General features: G+C 37.1%; 1 long non-coding RNA gene and 1 pseudogene across 5 annotated transcripts; both read left to right on the top strand.

Annotated features, from left to right (window-relative positions):
* Nucleotides 1-3988: 3988 nt before the first annotated feature.
* On the top strand, nucleotides 3989-4426 carry LOC144552510 (putative carboxylesterase 2 pseudogene; annotated as a pseudogene).
* Nucleotides 4427-4782: 356 nt separating this feature from the next.
* On the top strand, nucleotides 4783-10248 carry LOC144552433 (uncharacterized). 5 transcript variants are annotated; one of them, XR_013511142.1, is made up of 8 exons: nucleotides 4783-5126; nucleotides 5288-5370; nucleotides 6190-6345; nucleotides 6790-6891; nucleotides 7195-7792; nucleotides 7984-8187; nucleotides 8641-8860; nucleotides 9166-10248. It is a non-coding gene; the product is annotated as an uncharacterized LOC144552433 (long non-coding RNA). The 5 variants fall into 5 exon arrangements; XR_013511145.1 differs by lacking the exon at nucleotides 7195-7792 and having other exon boundaries at nucleotides 4790-5126; nucleotides 7984-8148; XR_013511143.1 differs by lacking the exon at nucleotides 7195-7792 and having other exon boundaries at nucleotides 4791-5126; nucleotides 9784-10248.
* Nucleotides 10249-14111: the final 3863 nt, after the last annotated feature.

The raw sequence follows: 14111 nt of genomic DNA, 5'->3' as shown, positions 1-14111 counted from the left end.
GACCAAGGCCCCCCATTCCTTTTGGTGTAGTTACCCGGTCCCAAGTCACATACGCCATGCTTCTTTTATCATGTTTTCCTCCCCAAAAGAAGTTTCGGATAATTGCCGTAAGCTTGGTAATCACTTTGCCAGGTAGAAGTATTGTCCCCATGGCATAGATTGGCATGCTTTCCAATACGGATTTGATTAGTATCAATCGACCCGCATGAGATAGCATGTTTGATTTCCAGAGGTTCAACCTTTTTTCCAATTTAGCAATTAGGTAATCAAAAGAGTTAGGTCCTGCCACTGAAATCGGGCAACCGAGGTAGAGTTCATCTTCAGCCGCTTCACAGACTCCCATCATTCTCATAAATTCCCCCTTGTTGTCATCCGTGGAGTTGTGACAGAACCAAACCTTTGACTTTGATCTGTTGATCGAAAGACCCGAGGCATCTGAGAAAGTGTCAAAGGTTGAACGAAAGGCATCAATCTCCTGAGTGCATAGCCTGCCCATTAACAAGAGGTCATCTGCAAATAGAGAGCAAGTAATTGGGTTAGCGGATCGGATCGTATCCCAGTCCCTCATGGGCCAGGGCCGGACTGTAGTGAACATACGGCGGTGATGGCCATCCCCATTCGTTGCCGCTGCCTCCAAAGGTATCATAGAGTGTCCCATAGCTCGATGGGCGTTTGCCAATTGTTGCCGGACTCCCCAGTCTTCACCCGGTGCTCTCCTTGACACCTCTAATTCCCAGCTGACTTCCTCCATAGACCCCCCTGAAAAAGGGCCATCATAGCCATTCGGTCGTCCAGTTTCATCCGCTTCCCATCCAATAACAGTGACATAACACCATTGCCAACAGCTTTCATAGTGTACTGCAATGAGTTTGGGGATAGTCGCCGGATCATAGGTTCTAATGCCCATTCTAAGGGTTGATCGGTCAATCCCCACCGTATTTGCCTCATCCACATATAAGACATCACCAAACCCTGCTGCCAATAACCTGAAGTATTGTGGAGTCCAGAACTCCGGTGGGAAATTCTCAATCCTGAGGTATACCCTGAAAGCCAAAGGGGTCGGTTTCCATGATTGGCGCCAGTCGTAAGGGAGAAGGGTGATACGGTTTTGGGTGCACCACGGCATTATGGTCGTTATGACATCGTCTCTCTGAAGGAACTCCGGCAAACACACCTGGAATCTAACTGGGGAAAAACTATGGATCCGGTAATGACGTGTATGACCTCCGTATAGGTTCACCAGAAAGCTTTGTACTCGAGTAATACTTCTGTCAGCGCCATGGCGGAACACTGCCATGATGGAGTTTTCTGCATCATGAGCAAGGAGCTCATGTCGGGTGCTAGGGGGAAAGTATACATAAGCTTGGTCTGTGCCCCAAGACGCATAGGGATAGTTGGTAGACATATTTGAGCTGAGGGGTATATAGTTGGAGAGGGGGGGGGTATGGTAGTGTGGTAGTAGGCGGAGAGAGGAGGAGGAGAGAGGAGCTAGGTGAGAGGAGAGAGGAGCTAGGTGGGGGGAGAGGAGGGGAGAGGAGGGGAGAGGAGGGGAGAGGAGGAGCTAGGCGGAGGAGGAGAGGAGTAGCATCATTTTATTTAGTTTCCTTTGTTTCTCTCTTTAATTGTCAATTATATTTGATTTCAAATCATTTCTCTCACTACATTCTGGTATAAATCAAATTTAGATGATTTCTTTTTCAAATTAACTTTGGTGTTACCTATGGATGTTGAAAATTTGTCTCAGGCAGGCACTCTTATAATCCTTTCGGAGACCGATACGTCCAAGGACAAAAGCAATATCTGGAATTCAGAGGAAGATCCATGTCTTGAATTAGAAGGGTCAGACCTGTCCGACTACCTCCAGGACAGAGCCATCATTGAGGCAATTGATGCTGCCTATCTCATGTCACCGGACCCTTCTTCTCAGTCTCAAGCATCTCTGGAAAGCTCTCCTAACACTAGTGGCACCACAACTTAGCTTCTTTTATGGTCACTATCTGGCCTTCTTTTGTGTAATTTTAGTGTTGCCTTGTATAATAATCCCTCAGCAAACATTAGCTATTAGTCTTAATCATTTGTTTCTCTCAGCTATCACAGAGACACTTGCCATATATGGCGACCTTTTTTATTACTAGGGTATTGAACTCGCCTTTAAGGCCTTCTTTGTAAGCAGTACTTTGCTTCCAATGAAACAGGTGGTGTCCACCACTTCTATCAAAAAAAAAAAAAAAAAAATTTCAGACTATAACACAAATTAAGCTTACAAAAATTCGAATGGACATGCACTTCAAAAGAACAGAGGAGATAAACCGTATTGAAAACTCCTCGTATTCTCCATCTTTTCAAAAGACGGATCTAAATATGCTCCCTTTCTTAAGAAAAGGAGCACTCACTTATTCTTCCATCTGAACTGTTCAAAATCGATCACACGGCTTCAATTATATCTGATTCGTTTTAATATATTATATTGATATAAAAGAAAAGAATAATTGAAGTTCGTGTGATCGATTTTGAACAGTATGAATAAAAGAACAAGAGAGTGCTCATTTTCTTAAGACAATAGGAGCCCATTTGAATCCCTCGTCTTATCTCTTCTTCTTCCTCCGTACGCGCACCCCCATCCCGCCAGTCCAATTCGTCCAATCGCCAGTATGTCTCCCACGCGAGCAACGACTTTGGAGGCACCCTACGCTACCTACGTCACTCCTCTCTCCCTCTAAGTGCATCTTCCTCTCACGTCCCTTTTTATATAATCTCTCTTTCTCTCTCGTTTTTTTGGGTGCTGCTCTCTTTTACTCTCGCTCATGCGTTGAGAAAAACATCCCTCTCTTCATTTCTCTGTCTCTCTTTCTTGTGAGTTTGATTTTACCAATCCAAGCCGTTAGGGTATTCGTTGTGATTTCGGTGACGAAGTCGTGTGTTTCTTGGCTTGGTGGAATTCGGGGACTAAGAAGAGAGCTTAGATGCAAGGCTGTGGAGTGTTGCAATCTGTGTACCGACCATGCTTCATCCCTAGCCGCGATTGAAATGCAATTTCTTACAAATTTCTGAAGTTTAGCCAAGCCGTGTGACTGATTCGACTTGTGTGTTGTGAATTTTGTATAGCTAGCTGTTTGTTTTGTATTAGGGATTTTGCTTAGAAACTGTAATATGCTTTGCTTGGTTGTATTTCTGTTAAACTTTGTAACGGTACCAGAGGTTTGGTACCGCTAGACCAATTTCTGGTTTCAGTAATGAGGGGTGTATATCCCACTTTATCAAAAAATAGATACTACGGTTTAAATATGTTAAGTACGATATTACCTAATATAGAATAAATAGAGATATTCTGATTTCCCAATTTCTTAATTTAATTTTACGCTCATAACTAAATTTTAGCTTGTTTAAAGTAATCCGGCATTTTTATTTAATCCTCCGCATGCCAAGCCTAAAACATTGATTAATCTTGACTCACATCAAAAGTAATATTATTAAGTCTAGTTTAATTACACTATGAATATATATAAACATAATTTCAGAAGTATGTAAATCACTGAAACTTAAAATCTCCATATTAATAAGAGAAATGCATAATTGAACCAAAATATACATCCAGTAAGTCAACCCTTTGTGCATTCTTATATAAATAAAATAGTTCCCAAGATAGCTTAACCTCTCGATAGGGTAAGCAGCCACATAGTTTAATCAATTATATGCTATTAATATAAGTATCTAATTAATCCTCTCATAAATCTGCTCTGCTTCATATTTCATTCATTTCCCTCCAAGTCAAATGGAAACCCATGATGAAACCATCTATGATTCCGAGGTTTACATTTGAATTTACAAGAGTGGCCATGTTGAGCGCTTTACATCACCCTCAACCGATCCAACCACTGGCGTCTCTTTCAAAGACACCACAATTGTGCCTGGTGTCAGTGCACAGCTTTACATCCCCAAAATAGATTTCACCCGATTATATGTCAGTGGGGAGAGTTCCGGTGCCAACATGGCACATCACACGGTGATGTATGGTGGGGCCAAGATCCGAGGTGCAATCCTGATCCAACCGTACTTCCTTTCTTCAAAAGAGGTTGAATCAGATAAGTTTAATCCAGAAATGACTAAGAATCTGGTAAAGATATGGAAAATAGTGTGTCCATCAACAACGGGTGTGGATGATCCATGGATCAACCCGTTAGCAGAGGATGCACCGCCACTTGCCACACTTGGGTGTAAGCGGGTTTTGGTCTTGGTTGGAGGTGCTGACCCGTTAAAGGACTGGGGCAAAGCGTATTATGACAAGTTGAAGGAGAGTGAATGGAAAGGGGAGGTGAAATATTGGGAAGCTCCTGGCGAAGCACACGGTTTTTATGTGTTCAAGCCGATGTCTAATGTGCCAGTTGCTCAAAATTTGATCATTGCTAATTTTGTGAACAAGGTATGATAAACAAAAATGTTATGTTGTGAACTGGAGAATTAGCGCAGTGGCGCAATTTCCGTCTCTCTACAGAGAGACACAGGTTCAATTCCCGTGAAAGAAATCTAAAAAATGTTGGTGTATTAGCAAAATCTGCAGGCATTCTCAATATACTAATTTTGGATGGGTTGGTACTGTAGCATGAACAGTACCACCCATTTTAATCAGCGTCTGATCCGCGCTGAATGTCTCTCGCTGCTTAACAGTAATTTTATCCTTGCTCTTTTCCAACTCGGTGAGGGAAATGTGTTTGCAGCGTCCATTCAAATATCAATGGTTCAGTGTTTTCCTAAACAGATACACCGCTTGAAGGCCTTGGGGTTAAAAAAAAAAATACGCTGTCTTTCTCTCAACCCCGCCATCTGTCCATCTCTTCAACGTGTTCTCCACCGTCTCAAATTTCTCCTCCACCGATGAAAACTCATTTCTCTTTGCTCCAAAACAACTACCCGATTGTCCATCTCCTACCGATTTGAAGCATTTCCTCTTACTTCATCGCCATCTGCTCCGACTTTTCATTCTTTCCCCTTTCTTCCTTTTGCCCATGTCGATTTCCCCACAGGCCTGCCTCTACTCGTCTGTAGCTTCCTGATTTTTCAACTCCGTAGGTGCTTCTGGAGGAGTAATGCTACGCAGCTGCCATATAAACCTTCTCAAAGTTATAGAGGTTAAAGGTTTTAACTTCTTATTATGATTTATTCATTTCTACTAGATGTGACGAATTCTTCAATTACCATATCAATTTGAAACTTAAGATTTCAATTTCTATCAATTTAACCCTCTAATTGCAATTGAAAATTATTAAAGTTTCTCACTTTCTACGTCCAGCTTTTCGATTTTTCAAATCCGTTGCTGTTTTTGGAGGATTAACGATACCCAGCTGCCACATAAACTTTCTCAAATTTATAGAGGTACAAGGTTCTAACTTTTTATTATGATTTATAAATTTGCATTAGATGTGACGAATTCTTCAATTGCAGTCTCAATTTCAAACTTACGATCCCAATTTGTATTAATTTAAGCCTCTAATTGCAATTGAAATTCTTCATAGTTCTCACTTTCTGTGTCATGCGTGTGTAAAAGAATTCGTCAACTATGAATGGAAATTCTTATTATGTTATCCCAGTTTGTTTCTCAATTATTAACTCCAAGTGGAAAGTTGCTTTTACCAGCAAATTTGTCAACTATGAATGAAAAAAAAAAAATTAAATTCACTATAGTATAGTTAGGTGAAACAAATTGTATTTCATTTCTTTGTTTACTGGGAACAAAGGATGCATTACCTATAGATACAAACTGGAAATTGCTTCCTTTCGGAAAATTTGACAATTTGAAGTAAATATTTAGTAGAAATTGCTCCTCTTTCAATTCTTTTAAAGTTAATTAATTGCTTAGTACAATATGCAATACAAGGTCAGCCTGTGTAAAAGAATTCAGCTGCAACGAATAAAAAGAAAATTCTAAAATTTCAGAAATTAGAAATTGAGGTACAATATACTAATAGATTTTAGCAAAAAGGAAAAATTATATGCATGCCAGAGAGGAAAGATAACAGGTTGATAATTAGGCTGCCAATTTATAGTGTATTAGAGTGTCAGATTTATAACCTAAGTAACAGTCTAACAGAGTTAATTTCTTTTTTTTTTTGGAGGGAGGGGGGGGGTTGAATATTTACCAACAGGAGTGGTGGGAAACGAGAATAAATTCTTTTTTTCATTGAACTCTTCCAGGCTTCTGCAAAGCACTGGAGAAACCAACCCTACAAGAAGCAAACTCAGTAAAACAGTATTCCAGATGCTCCCCATTCTCTCAGGCAACTCTTACTTAAAATCGAACTTTTAAGTGGAACTGAGATTGAAGCTGGTGATGCTCTGCACAAATAGAAGGTATGCTATATATACTAAAAAATCTGGTACAATAAAACTTCCTACATGGGCATTTACTTGACAGGAAAAAGGCTGTAAACGGTTAGGCTTAAGTTGAGCTAGGATTTCTCTAGAATCTTTTAAGTAGAATGCCTTACAGAACCTTTGGTTCAGTAAGCTGAAACCAGTCAAATAGAAATAGAAATTGTACCACTTAATTTCAATAGTATAGGCAAATCACGAGGTTCGAAATTTGCTCTTTCAGGAATCAGATTGTTAACAAATGTCAATTTAAAAATAACTTTTATTTATTTTTCCACCTTTCTCAGTATAATATAGGCATAATTATGACTAATTTACCTTCTTCTTTTGAGTGTACTAACCACATATTGGTCAATTACAAATATAAGTTCAAATGAAATTTAACAGAACTTAATTTATAACAGCTATTTTAAATAATTGCAGTTATTTCTCACCTGCAAGATTGTTGTGCGTAAGAAGCATGTCAAGAATAATTTCTGCATAGGTTGTTTCGTTTGGCTACTCACTGTTTTTGTAGCTGTTAAGGTATTTGTCTCTTTTTCTCTAAATTTTCACTTACATGTACAGTTTTCAATTACCCATTCATGATAAAAATATTCAGCCATAATCTCTGTTCCGTAATAATAATAGCATATGTTAACTGTTCGTTAGGTTCATAGTATTTATTACATCCAAAGTTCTACGTAGAATTTCAATTTCCCCATAATATCAATATGCATAACCAATCATATAATAAATCCATTCTCTTACCAGTAGTATTTTTCCTTCAATCTTAACATTCTGTGATAGTTCCTATCCACTGTGGTTGTCTTTGCTTTCCCCTCAAAGAATGAAAAGACGACATAGGTCCCAGGATCCATCTCAATCAACTGGTGGTCCACAAATGCCGTCCTCAAGCCAGATTCCTTATCGTTCGCGGCGTGTATTACCTTCATCTTCATTTCAAATTCCCAACACTGCAACTGATTTCATTGACGGCCACATCTCCAGTGGTGATGCTGGTTTATAATATATTAATTTTGGATGGGATGTTACTGTTCATTCTACAGTAACACCCCGTCTATCTACCGTTGGATGGACATCGGATGGATCTGAATAGAGTCCGCTGGCGTCATCCCAATTCAGCAAACCCTTCCCTTTTTCTTTATGAGGAGAAGCCCGCAGTTGGTAAAACCCTTCAACGTGGTACCTCCTGCTACGTGTTCCTCGTCGCGTCCTCGACTCTTCGCCGGCCTCCACTCCTGTTGTCTATCCGGGGTTTCCTCCTTAGTGACGTCAGCTCCAATTTCCCCTAACTCCTCTTACTGCTCACTTCACTTCTTCACCATTCAGCTTTTCCCCTCCCTTTCTCCGCCTCCGCCAACCTCCTCTTAGCCTAAAGATATCCACGCTGTCCACATTTAATGTTCTCTCCTCTCCTCCATTGGTGAGATCTCTTCAAATTTATCGCTGCGTTTATTTTACTCATTGAATAATTTCTCCAAAAAAACTATTGTCAGTTCAATTTTGTTCTATTTCAATTTCTTCTCCATCGCTATTTTTTCTTCATTCTTCTTATCTTGCCCCTCACCTCCTAATACTAATCTTGCTGCCTCCCATTCTTTCATCTCTCTCCAGAGTGAGACTACAGGTCGCCAATTTAGTTCTTTGTCAGCTGGCCCGCGATTCGGCGTGCTGGCGTCCGTTCGGCCATGTCAATTGTGAAGGTGGTCCTGAGAATTACTAGCCTGAGACCTTTATGTGCAAATTCGTATTCCCAAGATCAAGTCCCCAATTTTCATGGTAAAGTGTAGCTAATTGCAGACAAGCCATTTCCCCTAGGTAATTTACAGAGTAAAATTTGATTTGTATCCATTATTCTCCTTGGTAATTTGCGGAGTGAAGTTTAATTTGCACCTATGTTAATTGAAATATTTTATTTGCAATCCAATACTAATAATTTATTTTACAAACAAAGGACCATAGTTTAGGACTTATTTTCTGAAAAGTATTGCAAATTCATGCTTGAGCAATAACAGAAAAAAGAAGAATAACATTTTTCAATCTGAAAGAAACTGTTAAATTTGTCATTATTTCCAATCATGTATGGTCCTAACAGGCAACTAAAATAGAGAAGTACCCAACAAAGTAATATGTAGTCACCTCAAAGCTGAAGAATGGTTCTCTCAAGTCAAAAATTCCAATTAGAATTTCAGAAATAGAGAAATCTTGTCCAATGTTGGAACTAAACAACTTCATATTCCCAAAATTCACTTCCTTTTTTGTTTGATTCAGCTGGAGCTAAAATAGGGCTTATGTACCTAAATCACACCCTTTCTATTTACTGTCCGATGGAAAATGAAGGAACCCCGATGTCCAAAAGAAGCTAGAGCGTCAAATAAGGAGGAAAAGGCTTCAAGGCCCCAAAGAGTATTAGGACCGAAATGACCAGTAACCACAGATAGGGCTCAGATCACGCGTATGGTCTTCTCCATTAGCTTTAGCTTGGTGGCCGGTACAATCCCTCATTTGTTAAATTAACTTTTCTATTTATAAACCAACATTATACGCTCGTCAGTTAAATATTGCAACAATTTAGATAGTTTCATGCATATATATTATTATGTATTTATTTTAACCTTCCAAGATAACCATCTCTTTCATTGGATTTGTACCTACCAGTTGTAGTTTTTACAAAATTACACAACGGTTGAATCAAGTGTAATTTCTAGCACAATTCTGACAATATAAGCTTCTCCTACACATAATTTGTATTCCCAAAATGTCCTTGATTATCATAACTATGTACCTTCTTCTCAGCATGAACTCCCTCTCGCAACTGAAAGTGATCGATGCTATTTGAGGAGTGGGCCCGTATAGCGGTCATCTTCAGCGTGCCATGATACGTAATCCGACCCATTTTTGTACTTATTTAGTACCAGACTGTTAGATAGCTTTCTGGAGCAGTTTATGCACCTAAAAGTATACAAATAGTTAAGCTCACATAATACGATCAGATAAGAGTTCAAATGGTATCGTACTAAAACCAGCCTTTTAAGATTGTATTACCATGGGAATAGATCATGCTAAATTAAGAAAACATTGAAAACAGCACAAAAGCATTTGATTAATTATAGCACAATTGCACAAATATTGAGGTTCAATCGTGCAATTGATGTAAATTTAAGGTAAATTGAAGCCAAAATATAATTGGCAAGATTGTCTTGAATAGAGGTTTAGTTCAAACAAAATTACATGGCTGTACCAACTTTAATATGTCTTTATGAGGAGGGAATTCATTCAATGAATGCATGTACAGCTGATAACCCCCGCTGTACACCAATGAGTAAATAAAGCACACATTTCATTATTTTTGAGTTTAGACTTTTTGATTGATTTCAATTGTATATACTTCTATTTTCTTTCGTATTTTTTCAGATGAGATGCATGTCGAAGAAGAAAAAATTCTGTCAAAGAGGGAGTGCCGCATAGAGCTCCAGTGAACTTACATTTCGATAGTCTTATTTATGAATCATTTCTTATTTTTAACATGATCTTGGAATATATTATGATTTTAGATTAAAAATAGTTTTCCAAAATGGTGGGCCACCTCTGAAGGACTTCAAAGCAAGATAATCTACAGACTCTTAAGTCTGTAGTGAGACAAGTAAGGTCTATTGTTTAGTTTTTGGTACCCAGCTGGTCAAGTCCAGTAGTGATACTGGTCATTCATCTTTTTTTCTCTGATTTGCATTTATAGGCTACTAAGTTTCTTTCGACTCTTAACATAAATTGTAGGCAAACATTTTTAAGCTTGTATGTCTGTGTTGGTACGGTACTGTGTATAATTTGGTTTGGAAAACTAACATTTATTACAGTAACACTGTATCCTTTATCGTTTAATCTTATTTTCAATGTCATTTCAACAAACAATAATTATTTTCAATTTTCGTTTAATTACACCCATGTACGGTTGCGGCGTAGCCGCAACAACGCACCTAGTGATGGCTTACTCAAAAATCCTCCTCACAAAATTACAAAATGCTCCCTCTCTTTCTTTCTGTTTTCTTTTTTAATTTTTCCTCTAAATTACTCAAAAAATTACTCTCCTAAGAGAAAGAGGGGCCATTTTGAATTCTTAGTATGAGACTAAGAATTGAGAAATACTTTGATTTTGAATTATTCAAAATAGGGTTCTTAATCTTAATATAGAGGGTTCTTAATCTTAATATAGTAAGATTAATACTAGATGAAAAAAATTGCGTCCAATAGGATTTGAACCTATACCAAAGGTTCCGAGTGATGAAATAGATTTCAAAGTCGAATTTTCCTTTTTTGAATATGGAGTTTAGGATTACTTGTTAATGGTTGATCAAGCTTGATGGATTCACCTTCTGAAACAAGAAGTTCTGGCCCTGGAGGTATAACATCAACCGATGGATGTCCATCTAACGCATCAACTACGGTTATTTCATAGCCACCTTTCTCTTTATGTCTAAACCCTAAACCCTAAACCCGGGCAGCAGGCTCGTGAGCACTATGGAAGGAAAGGAACAGGAGGACCTTCAGCCTCAAGAGTAAATCTGAGCACATTTTAATTAATGAAGCAGCAATTGATGTACATAACTGGGTGCTATTTAGTTAAAAGTATTAGAGAAAATAGTGGGTTAGATACTATTAGGGCTTTTTTTATTTTGTTGGCAGAGCTCTTTACCATATAATAGGTGAGGAGGACATTTTTAGCTTTAAACTTTTTTACTTTTTTTACTCTTGCTGCATTTTTCATTTGGTTCATGTAGCACTCTTGTAAATATTTTTGTATATATCAATATATCTTAGTGGATCTTTCACTAACCCTCAAAAAAAAAAAATGTTGGTGTATTGGGACTCTTTAATAAAACAAAAATATATTATGTTCTACAAATTAGTGGCACTTTGTATTTGTGTTAGCTGTTGTTTTCGGAAAATAAGTACCAATTTCATTAGGTTGCAGTAACAAAATAATTGTTTGGTGACCTAATGGGATTCACAATAATTTGAGATTTGCTTAGCATGATTGTTATTTGAATGAAACTAGATTTTTTTTTTGATAAGAAAGAACGGTTATATCCTTATTTAATTGTTATTAATAGTAAGTTACAAAGGGTATATCATAAGCACTCTGAGCAATAGAAAATTCCTTTTTTAAATCTTTTATTAAAAAAATGTAACGTTTGTCCTTCTCGTGGATTTTTTATTATAACTAAATCAGAAATAAAATTTTGCTCAAAACATTTGACCCCGTAGAAAAAATAAATAATGGAATTAATTTCAGTAAAGAAAATAAGATGAAGACTATGATTGAAATTAACTGTATATCCACTGTGATTGTATCTCCCCTGAAATTCTTTGAACATTTTTATCTGTTCATATATAATTGTGTGATTAATAAAATTGTACTTTCTTTTTTCCTGTAGCTGCTCTGTTTTATAACTGAGCTTTTCATCAACTTTTTTTTTTTTTTTTTTCTAACATGTTCTGAGCATTCTTACTTGCAGATTAACAGCCATTTGTATACATTAGCAATGTGCTCAGACATTTAATAAATAGTGCACTGATTCAGAATTTACCGTGCACAATATACACATGTTGACCATACACTGGGAGGACCTTAATGCAAGTCAAAGGTGCTTAATTAGTCACCACTATAATTTTGAATTTTTTAGTTATGTATATTGAAATTTATTGTTCTAAAAGGTTTTATATGGTACATGCTCCCTCATAAAATACTAAATGTATGTCTGTACTTAGAATTCTATTTTTATGGTTTTGGAGACACGAGTTCAAGTTCCACTACCTCACATTACGTACTTTACAGTTTAGCCCCTCCAATCTAATTAAATTTTCTACTTCATCCAAACACCTTCCTTCTTGGTGGTGTTTTGAGGGTCCAGATTCTGTTTATATCGTTTGATATTCTTGGTCCATTCTTTATTATGAAAATATGCTGATTTGACAGAGAATTCACCTAACTTTGTTAATTTTCTAATTGCATCATATGGTTGTATTGATATGAAATGTGTTACCACATGTAATATTTAAATTCTCCAATTCTTGTTATTGAGAATTAGATTTCTTTGTAAAATTGTTGCAAAGAGATGTATCTTATTTGGGACTTTAGAATGATATGTCAACTAAAGCACGATCTTCTTCGTAGAGGAACTAGTTGGTTCTCTCATTGTTATGGCTTCTCCTCTAGTCCTAGTTCATTGTATAGACTCAAAGGAATAGCAAGTTGGTTTTGTTAAGCCAATGTATCTCTTTAATAGGGAGTTAATATAAAAAAGGCGATCGTTCTATGTTCTGCTGTTTTACCTACATCATTTCGCCTCAACAGGTCAACCTGATCTGTATCCAATGTAATCAATGACTAATGGATCGGGTATGGGTTTAACACTTTTTACCAGACCCGACCTGTTCAATTTTGATGAGTAATAATTTTTTATGATTCTCTTGCTTGCGAGAAAGCATAATGGGTATATTTTAGGGACTACTGGTCTGAGCTAAGCAGTTATATGTACTGGCACTCGATACTGGAGTTCTGGTAAATTTATTTTTCATTTTGTTAAAATTATGTAATCACAATTGAGTGTTGACAACATATTGTTTGAACTATTTTGAATATGATGTAAAAGTGAATCTGGAAACCTCTTAATCAGGTTCAGAGAAATGATAATTCGATTCATATGGAAGTTGATCTTTGCAACAGGCTCTGATTTGGGTATGATGTAAGAAAAATAATCAATAGATTTTTAGAATGGAATTCATTATATTATGAATACTCAAAGTGTAACCCATTAGCACATTAAAAATAAGTGTACCATTAGAGAAATTCTAAGGAAAAAACTATGAGAGATAAAGAATGGCCAAGCAAATAAAAAACAAGTGTGAGATATACTATCACATATTGCAAGAAGAACACACCTATTATAATCAAAAGCACAGTACATATATCATCTATGTTGCAGTACATATAATATAGATTCGCAAATCCGACCAGATACAATTAACAAAAACATTTACGTAAAAAAAAGGAAAGGAAAATAACAACTGCAACTGGGAGGAGGAAACTATATTTCCATTTCACTGATGGTTCCTTCAAATTAGAGGGCAACGATCCAATTAGAAATTGCTCAGTTGCTATTACCTCTTGAAGAACTCCAGGAGAGTCTAAAAATTTCGAACATGTTGCTTTGAGATGATTGCAACTGTGCCTCTCAGCTATCAACAACAAGGAAACCACATTGCTTGTGTCAATACTACCGCACAACATCTTTTCGCATATTATCTTCAATCTCTCCAAACCATATCTATCAGCCGCAACCAATAGATGGTAAGCAATTAATTTGGTGTCGTGTTTCTCATTGCTCTCTTTTATCTCTTCAAATTCAGAAAATGTATCATTATATATGAAATGAAGAAGAACTTTGAACACTGGAGCTTCCATTTCTTCAATTTTAATCGTATCTGATTTTTCCTTCATCGGACCAAAAAATTGTGCCGAAAAGACTGGAGATCTCGCTGCGAGAATTAATGCACTTGTGAGCACTAAAAGATTGACCATCCACTTCAAATGTAACATCTATTCCATTTCCATTCTCCAAAAGAGAGCCGAGTTGCTGCGGGATGTTACCGGGTGGAACAACAATATGCGGAGTTGGCTCCACCGGAAAAACTTTAAAAATAGTAATGACACTTTTAATTACGAAACAATCATCTGTGATTTT

This window comes from Carex rostrata, chromosome 4 (genome assembly GCF_964058835.1).
Source record: "Carex rostrata chromosome 4, lpCarRost1.2, whole genome shotgun sequence".
NCBI classification, from domain to species: Eukaryota; Viridiplantae; Streptophyta; class Magnoliopsida; order Poales; family Cyperaceae; genus Carex; species Carex rostrata.
This window is presented reverse-complemented; position numbering and strand designations above follow the sequence as displayed.